We start from the raw sequence: 8,464 nt of genomic DNA on the forward strand, positions 1-8,464 counted from the left end.
TGGGCCCCAGACTGTGAAGCAGGTCCTGGGGAAACCAGGCAGAAGGCCAAATTGGGAGAGGCTTGGTAACAACGCAGACTATCTGTCCTACATTATCCTGAAGCCCCAACTTGAAGGTCAGTTTGAGTGAATACACCCACTATCATAATAGGATATCCAACAATAGACATAGAAAGAGAGAGAGAAAATAAAAAAGTGTGGTATTTTGAGTACAATTTCAAATGTAAATATTGCTTTAAATATTGTGATAGCGTATTACTCTTGTGTCCAAAGAGTGACTATTGCTTATTATAATAAATATGCATTTAATATGCAGTAAGTGCTGTACATGTGCAGAGGTTCAGCAGCCCTATAACAGTAATGATCCAGGTCTTCAAAATTGTCCACTGCGGCTCCTGCTTTTGTTGAGCCGTGTTTTTAGTGCCAGTGGCACGAGAGTTATGCAGCGGGTTGGGTACCCGCAGAATACCAGCAAATCAGTCAGGATTTGGCCAGGAAATCCTGGATGTCCTGACTGTGTGCACACACTCTGGGCCTCTGTTAAGAAACTAAGCTTGTTGGATGTTGGAAATCACCATTAAAAGGGTAGCTCACTTTCAAAGGGAAAAAATACTCACTTTTTTGACATGACCTTTTGGGCTTATTTAGAAAAGGTGCATAAATCCCATCTGAACTTCCAAATATAAATATATTCTGATTCCACAGACTGAAAGAATACCTTGACACTCTGATGGACCATATCCCACCATGTATGTATGTATGTATGTATAACTTTATTTATAACTTTATTTATAACTTTATTTATAAAGCGCCACAAGGGTACGCAGCGCTGTACAATCTTACAGAATACAAAATTATACACAGGGAGGACAAGTGATATAATAAATAAATACAATAAATATATAGCCATGTGGTATGAGACACAGTAGGAAGGAGGTCCCTGCCCCATAGAGCTTACAATCTAAGTGCCATGGCTTAGGGTTGCCAGGTGGCCGATATTTTACTGGACTTGCCAGTAAAACACCTGCAAAGGCCGGGCCCAATGTAGTTGCTGGTAAATTTGTAATAAACTTAAGTTCAGCTCCTGGCCCTCCGCCAATCCACCCAGAATGCACTGCTAACTTACCTTTTCTCTGCCTTTTCCTTTCCCCAATCTTCCTCTGGATGTCTGTGATACCATAGCCCCACCCACTTTCATCATTACCCCACCCCTTTTGTCACTGCCCCCACTGCTGGCCAGTAAGTTAGTTTAAAAGGTAGCAACTCTACATAAGCTGACTAATGCAACCCCTCCCTCACCTTGTTCAACTGATGGATTCTGGGACTTGCCCTTCCTCTTCTTTTCCCTGTAGGTGTTGCACAGAGACTTCAAGCCCTTCAACAGTGGGCAAATTTGCACATAGGCAGTAACCTATAGCAACCAATAAGTGATTGGCTTTTATTTTTCAGCCAGCTGCAGGTAGAACAATGAATGCAATAGTTTGATTGGTTGCCATGGGTTACTGCCCACAGGCAATTTGATAAATGACCCCCAGTATGTTTATGTTACTAATGCTTTGTTATAAAGGTAATTGGCCTCCCTCCTCTGTAGGCAGCAGATGCACTCTAATAATGACTACTGTATACAGGTCTCATGTTTCCTTTTTTAAAGGAGTGCACCTCAACCTACCCGTTTTTTTACTTAGCTTACATAGGAAACATGGATCTCCTCACATCTAGAACAATGAGTTTAACATCAGCCACCTGTTTGCTACCGCCAGAAGATCCCTACAACTGATCCAACTGGCTGCACTCTAGCTGCTGGATGGACAAAAGCTTGACCTGTCTCTTTTATAATGAGTAAGGATCATATATGATTGCCCATCATGCATGGGTTGTACCAAAACAATCCAATTGGGTAATGTAATAATAGGTTCAGTTTCAGTCATTAGCATTTATTTGCCTTCTGCTTGATTGGATTGGTCGCTTTTATGATCCAGTGCAAACGTTTTATTGGTTATTACATTACCCCAAAGTCTCAAGGTCATAAATCAACACAGAGCAAGGTGTTTTGGGGTTTTTTATTTTTTTTTGCTAAACTCTAGATTTTTGCTAGTATGGAGTCATATGCCAAACTGGAGTGGCACGATAGCATAGTGGTCCAGGTGACAGCATCAGCTTATTGTTAGGCATAAATCCAACTCACTGCACTCTGGCTAGCCAAGTGTGTGGCCAAAATGTATAAGGGTGAAGACACACAGAGCTACTTAGTAGCAGCTACTTGTCACAGCTACTACATTTCAGAAAATCCCCTGCCATAGTCAATACAGAGAATTGCCTCTGCTAAAACACACGTAGAGACAATTATCAGTAAATAATCAGCATTGTCTATTTTATTAGCCATGACAAGTAGCTGCTACTATTAGCTCTGTGTGTCTTCACCATAATGCATGGCCAATCTACCTATGAGACAATGGGTCAGGTATCCTAAAAGTTTGCCCATGGATGCCCAACTTTAAATGCCTAGTTCACCCGCTGGTCCATATTATCATTTATATGCAACACAGCTTCTATGGATTCTGCTAATGAGGCTGGCCCAGATATTTTTTTTGCAGTAAAAATACCTATTGATGCCCAGTAAAAAAAAAAATCACTTAATGTGAATCTCTAAGATGTGATAAACAGGATGAGTAATATAATGATCAGCAAGAAAATGACTCATTTCATGGGTGACTCATATCATATCTACATTAAAGGAGAAAACACGGTCGGGAAAGACCCCATATAAAGAACTGTATGTAACAATAATACCTCCAGGCTTGCTGTATGCCATCACTATACAGGATGCAAAAATATTTTATTCCAAAAGATTAGAGGGCCCAAAAATGAATTGGTTGTGGGCCCCATCATTTCTAGTTTCACCACTGGAGTAAAAAGTTAAGAATACTGGGTTCCCCTGGGGAAGATCATTAAAAACCACCTATATAGAAAATAATGTACCCCCTTTTGTAAAACATAATGATATTATAAATTACTAAGAAGTTCCACGGCCATATATAGGCACAAGTAGAGTTTTTATACAAGACCAAGACCTCTGGGACAATGTGTTCAGAACAAATGAGGCAAAGGTAGAGGTGTATGGCCACACCGCCAGAAGACAACATTTCACCAGCAGAACCTGATGCCAAATGTAAAGCATGGTGGTGAAAATATTATGCTTTGGGGTTGCACTGCTGTATCAGGGCCTGGATAACTCACCCTCACATTAGGAAGTCTTCATTGGACCACAAAATGCTTGAGGATAATGTAAGACCATCATTAAAGCTCAACTGAAAGTCCATGTTGCTCTAAAAAATGACTCTAGGCAAATCCACCAATAAACTGCTGAAATGGAGGGTTCTGAAATGGCCAAGTGAAATCCCTGATCTAAAGGTCCCCATACACGGGCCGATTCTAGCTGCCGATATCAGTCCCTTAGACCGATTCGGCAGCTAATCTGCCCATGTATGGGCACTACGGACGGGCCTGCCCGACCGATATCTGGCCTAAAAACGGGCAGATCTTGATCGGGCAGCTTAAAAAATCTAGTCGGATCGGGGACCGCATCAGCTCGTTGAATACAGTCCCCGAACTGACTTTGCCTATACCCGCCATAAGAATTAGCCTGTATTCTCCCGATATCGCCCACCCGTAGGTGGGGGATATCGGGAGAATATCTGCTTGCTTGCCGACATCACCAAATGAGCGGATCTTAAGGTGTATGGGCACATTAAATCCCATGAAGAAGCTCTGGGGGGATTTGAAATGTGTTGTGCATGCAAGAAACCCCTTAAACTTCAACAGCTGAAACTATTTTGGATGAAGGGGTGGGAAGAAATTTCTCCCAGTTGATGTTAGAGACTGACTGGCAGGTACCAGAAATGCTTGCTTGGGTTTGTTTCTGCCAAAGGCGCCAATACCACCAGGGTGTGCTTACTTATCCACCAAAGGAAACAGAATATGTTATTTTCTTGTTGAATCAATGATTGCAAGGTTAGTTTGTCCTTGTGTTTTTGTTCAGTCATGTCACTTTTATCTTTATAGTCTGTTTAAGTGATGACCAAATATTTATATGTCAACATGTTTAAAAAGAAAACAACTTTACATGGGGTGTACTTGCATTTTTCAAATTACTTTGCATATATATGTTTAAGTGGGAGGTAAACATTGTAATACAGTAGAACCTCTATTTTACTGAGGACCAGAAAATAAATGCATTATGCATTACGGTATATATTGGGGGTGACCACAACAATATGGTATAACATCTTAAAATCAAGTAAAATAGAGGTTTTGCTGTAATTTAAAAACAGACAGGAAAATTTAAAACAAGTGGCATGCCAATTTTCAGAAACAGGGGCTTTTATTTCTTGGGGGCCTTTTTCAAGAAGATTTTAAGCCATACCTTGAACACACCCTATTATGCCATGGCCACACCTAATTAAAGTGGAAAATGAAGGAGAGCTGACAGCTCTGCATATCCTGCACAGCATAGTAATTGTAGTTGCTTACCTCTAACCCTGGGCCGGCATTCCTCCCCTCTGCACTAGCCCGGGTACTTCTTCTATCTGCCCTGAAAGGCCATATTGTTCTGGTTTCCCACCATCCCTAGTGCCAAGGGAAAAAGTACTCTGGGCAAGTGCATTTCTGAAGCATGGGGAGTCCCAGTCCAATGTCAGAAGCAAGCAACTAGAATCACTGCTGATGGGGGGCCTGGTACCTAACCTAACAACCAGGGCTGGACTGGCAATCAGTGTATTCTAGCAAATGCCAGAGGGGCTGCTGTAAGATGCCATAGACAGCCACTATTTATTGGGCTGGTGGGGGTTGTTTGGGCCTCTGTGTACTTGAAATGCCAGGGCCTATTTTGACTTTCAGTCCAGACCTGCTAACAACCCACAGTGATTCACCCTTTTCTTACTTCTTAGGCTAATGTCCTGCGGAGCAAGTCGCCCTCGATAGATCTCTGCTACTGTGGACGACTAACCACTTCGAATTGCCTTTCCACCGGCACCAATAGGAGTCACCAATGATAAGGCCTATGTATCTTCCGCTTTCCGATGTCACACAAATTTGCCCTCCTGCGGGCAACTTCAGAAAGCCAAAGCATTGCGTAGGCCTTTCCATTGGCGACTCCTATTGTTGTTGGTGGAAAGGCATTTCTGAACAATTAGTCACCCACAGTAGCAGAGATCTATCACGGGCAACTAACTCACTCCCTGGGACATTAGCCTTAAGGACTATCACACATGGAGCTACAAGCAGACAGCTACTTGCCGCGGCTACAAAACGCCAGAAAATACCCTGCCATAGATGTTTCTGAGAATTGTGTCTGCTAAAACACATGTAGAGACAATTATCAATATTGCCTATTTTGTAGCCAAGGTAACTTGTCCAAAACAGGCCCACTTGGCCATCCCAGACCAAACATTAGGCATTTTGTCTACCTGCATAGAAATACACAGAAAAGCAAAATGTAGACGTCACCATATGTTTTCATAAATCGGCAGGATTCCACTCCCTAACGTGCTTGCTGGTTCTGCAGCTGTTAGGCTACTATTTACCTTTTGAATTCCTTCTATGCTCTTGTCTACATTCTAACACAAGATAATTTAGGAAGTGATAAGAAAACACCGAGGGCAGTTTTATCAAAGGTCAAATTCTATCTACTGGGCAAACTCTGCATTTTTCATGCTTCTGGGTGTTTTTTTCTTTATATGCATGAAAAATGTTCCCAGAAAAGGTATAGGACCCGTTATCCAGAATGCTCGGGACCTGGGTTTTCTGAATAAGGTTGTTCCATAATTTGGATTGCCATACTTTTGAATTCATTGAAACATGAATTAAACCCAATAGGATTGTTTGGACTCTGATAAGGCTTAAATATATCTTAGCTGGGTACAAGGTACAGGCATGGGACCTGTTATCTAGAATGCTCAGGACCTGGGGTTTTCCAGATAAGGGATCTTTCTGAAATTTGGATCTCTGCTAAAATCATTTAAATATTGAATAATCCCAATAGGCTTGTTTTGCCTCCAATAAGGATTAATTACCGTATAACTTATTTGGGATCAAGTACTCGGTACTGTTTTATAATTACAGAGAAAAAGGAAACCATTTTTAAAAATTAGAATTATTTGCTTATAATGGAGTCAATGGGAGATGGGCTTTCTGTAATTCGGACCTTTCTGTATAATGGGTTTCCGGTTAAGGGATCCCATACCTGTACTGTTTTATTATTACAGAGAAAAAGGAATTCATTTGTAAAAATCTGAATTATTTTATTAAAACAGTCTATGGGAGATGGCCTTCCTGTAATATGGAGCTTTCTGTATAATAGGTTTCCAGATAATTGAAACCATACCTGTATTCTTAAAACTTTTTACAACTTTTACTCAAAATCAGAAACATTTTGCAAATCTGTTATATTGTCCTGCACATTTTTCTACAGCTTGAGCAGTAGACGTCCATCATTGCACTAACGTAAACATTTAATCGCACTGACAAATTTCTGGCAGTGTATAATTCTGTGCAATTGCTAAAGGCAAAGGTGTCACACCTTTTGCCCTCCACCTGTTGTTAAGTGACAGTTAACGGAATTCTATGCCCCAGGTAAAAAAAAAAAAAAAATCCGCAAACTACACAGATCTCTGCTGGACTTGCTGGGTCAGTACTGTGCTCAGTGTTAGCTAAAGCTTGTGGAGCAAAGCTAAATGGAGCATTAAAGGAAGAGGGAGCTGATACACCTGAAACAGGCACCACAGCCTCCGAACCTCACTGGTGCCTAAATATGGATCACCTGGCACTGTTCATAACAGGCCCGGACTGGGATTTGAAACAGGCCCCAGCATTCCAAGTACAGGTAGGGGCCTGTTTTCCAGAATGCTTGGGACCTGGGGTTTTCCGGATAAGGGATCTTTCCGTAATTTGGATCTCCATAACTTAAGTCTGCTAAAGATCATTTAAATATTAAATAAACCCAATAAGCTTGTTTTGCCTCCAATAAGGATTAATTATATCTTAGTTGGGATCAAGTACAAGGTACTGTTTTATTATTACAGAAAAAAAGAAAATCATTTTTAAAAATTTGAATTATTTGCTTATAATGGAGTCTATGGCAGATGGCCTTTCCGTAATTCAGAACTTTCTGGATAATGGGTTTCCAGATAAGGGATCCCATATCTGTACACAGAGGCCCAAACAGCTCCCCCCCCCCCAAGCCCAATAAATACTGACTGTCTATGGCATCTTACAGCAGCCCCTCTGGCATTTGCCAAAACCCACAGATTGCCAGCCCGGGCCCCTGACTCACTGCCTGCTGTTGCTTGAAGACATTCTGGGTACCCAGTGTTCCAAAGTGTAACTAAAGAAGCTCCTCTAATCAAAGAGCCAAATAACACTGGGACCCTACTAATTCTATCAGTCTGTCACACACACACACACGCTGACTTAAAACAGTATATAGATATACAGATTTATACATATAAATGGTACTGCTACAGATCCAGAAACACTAAGGAAAGCATTATAAAGCCCATATTGTATGCTTTATGATTTTCAAACCAGGCTTCAAATAATATTTAGAACAACATTCACCCCTAATTGCACACTATGGGGCAGATTCATCAAAGTACGAGTTTGAATCCCGAAATGGGTAAAATTCGGATTTGATACGATAATTTCTGATGATCGGAAATGTCACGAAAATGCTTATGAAAAAATCGTAATAGTCCAAGCGATTGTAAACGGCGGGAAAACCTTTCTGACTTTGATGCTTCAGTGCATGTTTTTGGAAGCCAAGGAAAGTCTCCCATAGGGCTCAATGGCACTCTGCAGCTCCAACCCGGCCCAAGGAAAGTCTCCCATAGGGCTCAATGGCACTCTGCAGCTCCAACCCGGCCCAAGGAAAGCCTCCCATAGGGCTCAATGGCACTCTGCAGCTACAACCTGGCCCAAGGAAAGTCTCCCATAGGACTCAATGGCACTCTGCAGCTCCAACCTGGCCCAAGGAAAGCCTCCCATAGGGCTCAATGGCACTCTGCAGCTCCAACCCGGCCCAAGGAAAGTCTCCCATAGGGCTCAATGGCACTCTGCAGCTCCAACCTGGCCCAAGGAAAGTCTCCCATAGGGCTCAATGGCACTCTGCAGCTCCAACCTGGCCCAAGGAAAGTCTCCCATAGGACTCAATGGCACTCTGCAGCTACAACCTGGCCCAAGGAAAGTCACGATACCGAAGCTTCGTACTAGTTGCAAGTACGCAAAAGTCACGCAAATTAATGAAAAGAACACAGAAAATACGCACAGTTCTATAAATTAGAAAAAATATGATTTTTTTTTTGTATTCAGAAGCAATCGTACTTTTAGAAATGTGCCCCTATGGCTAAGAAGCAAATGGCACACAGAGCTATGAATTAGGGAACAAGCCCTTCAAAGTTTTATTGTGGAG

Source organism: Xenopus tropicalis, chromosome 9 (genome assembly GCF_000004195.4).
Source record: "Xenopus tropicalis strain Nigerian chromosome 9, UCB_Xtro_10.0, whole genome shotgun sequence".
In the NCBI taxonomy this organism is placed as follows: domain Eukaryota; kingdom Metazoa; phylum Chordata; class Amphibia; order Anura; family Pipidae; genus Xenopus; species Xenopus tropicalis.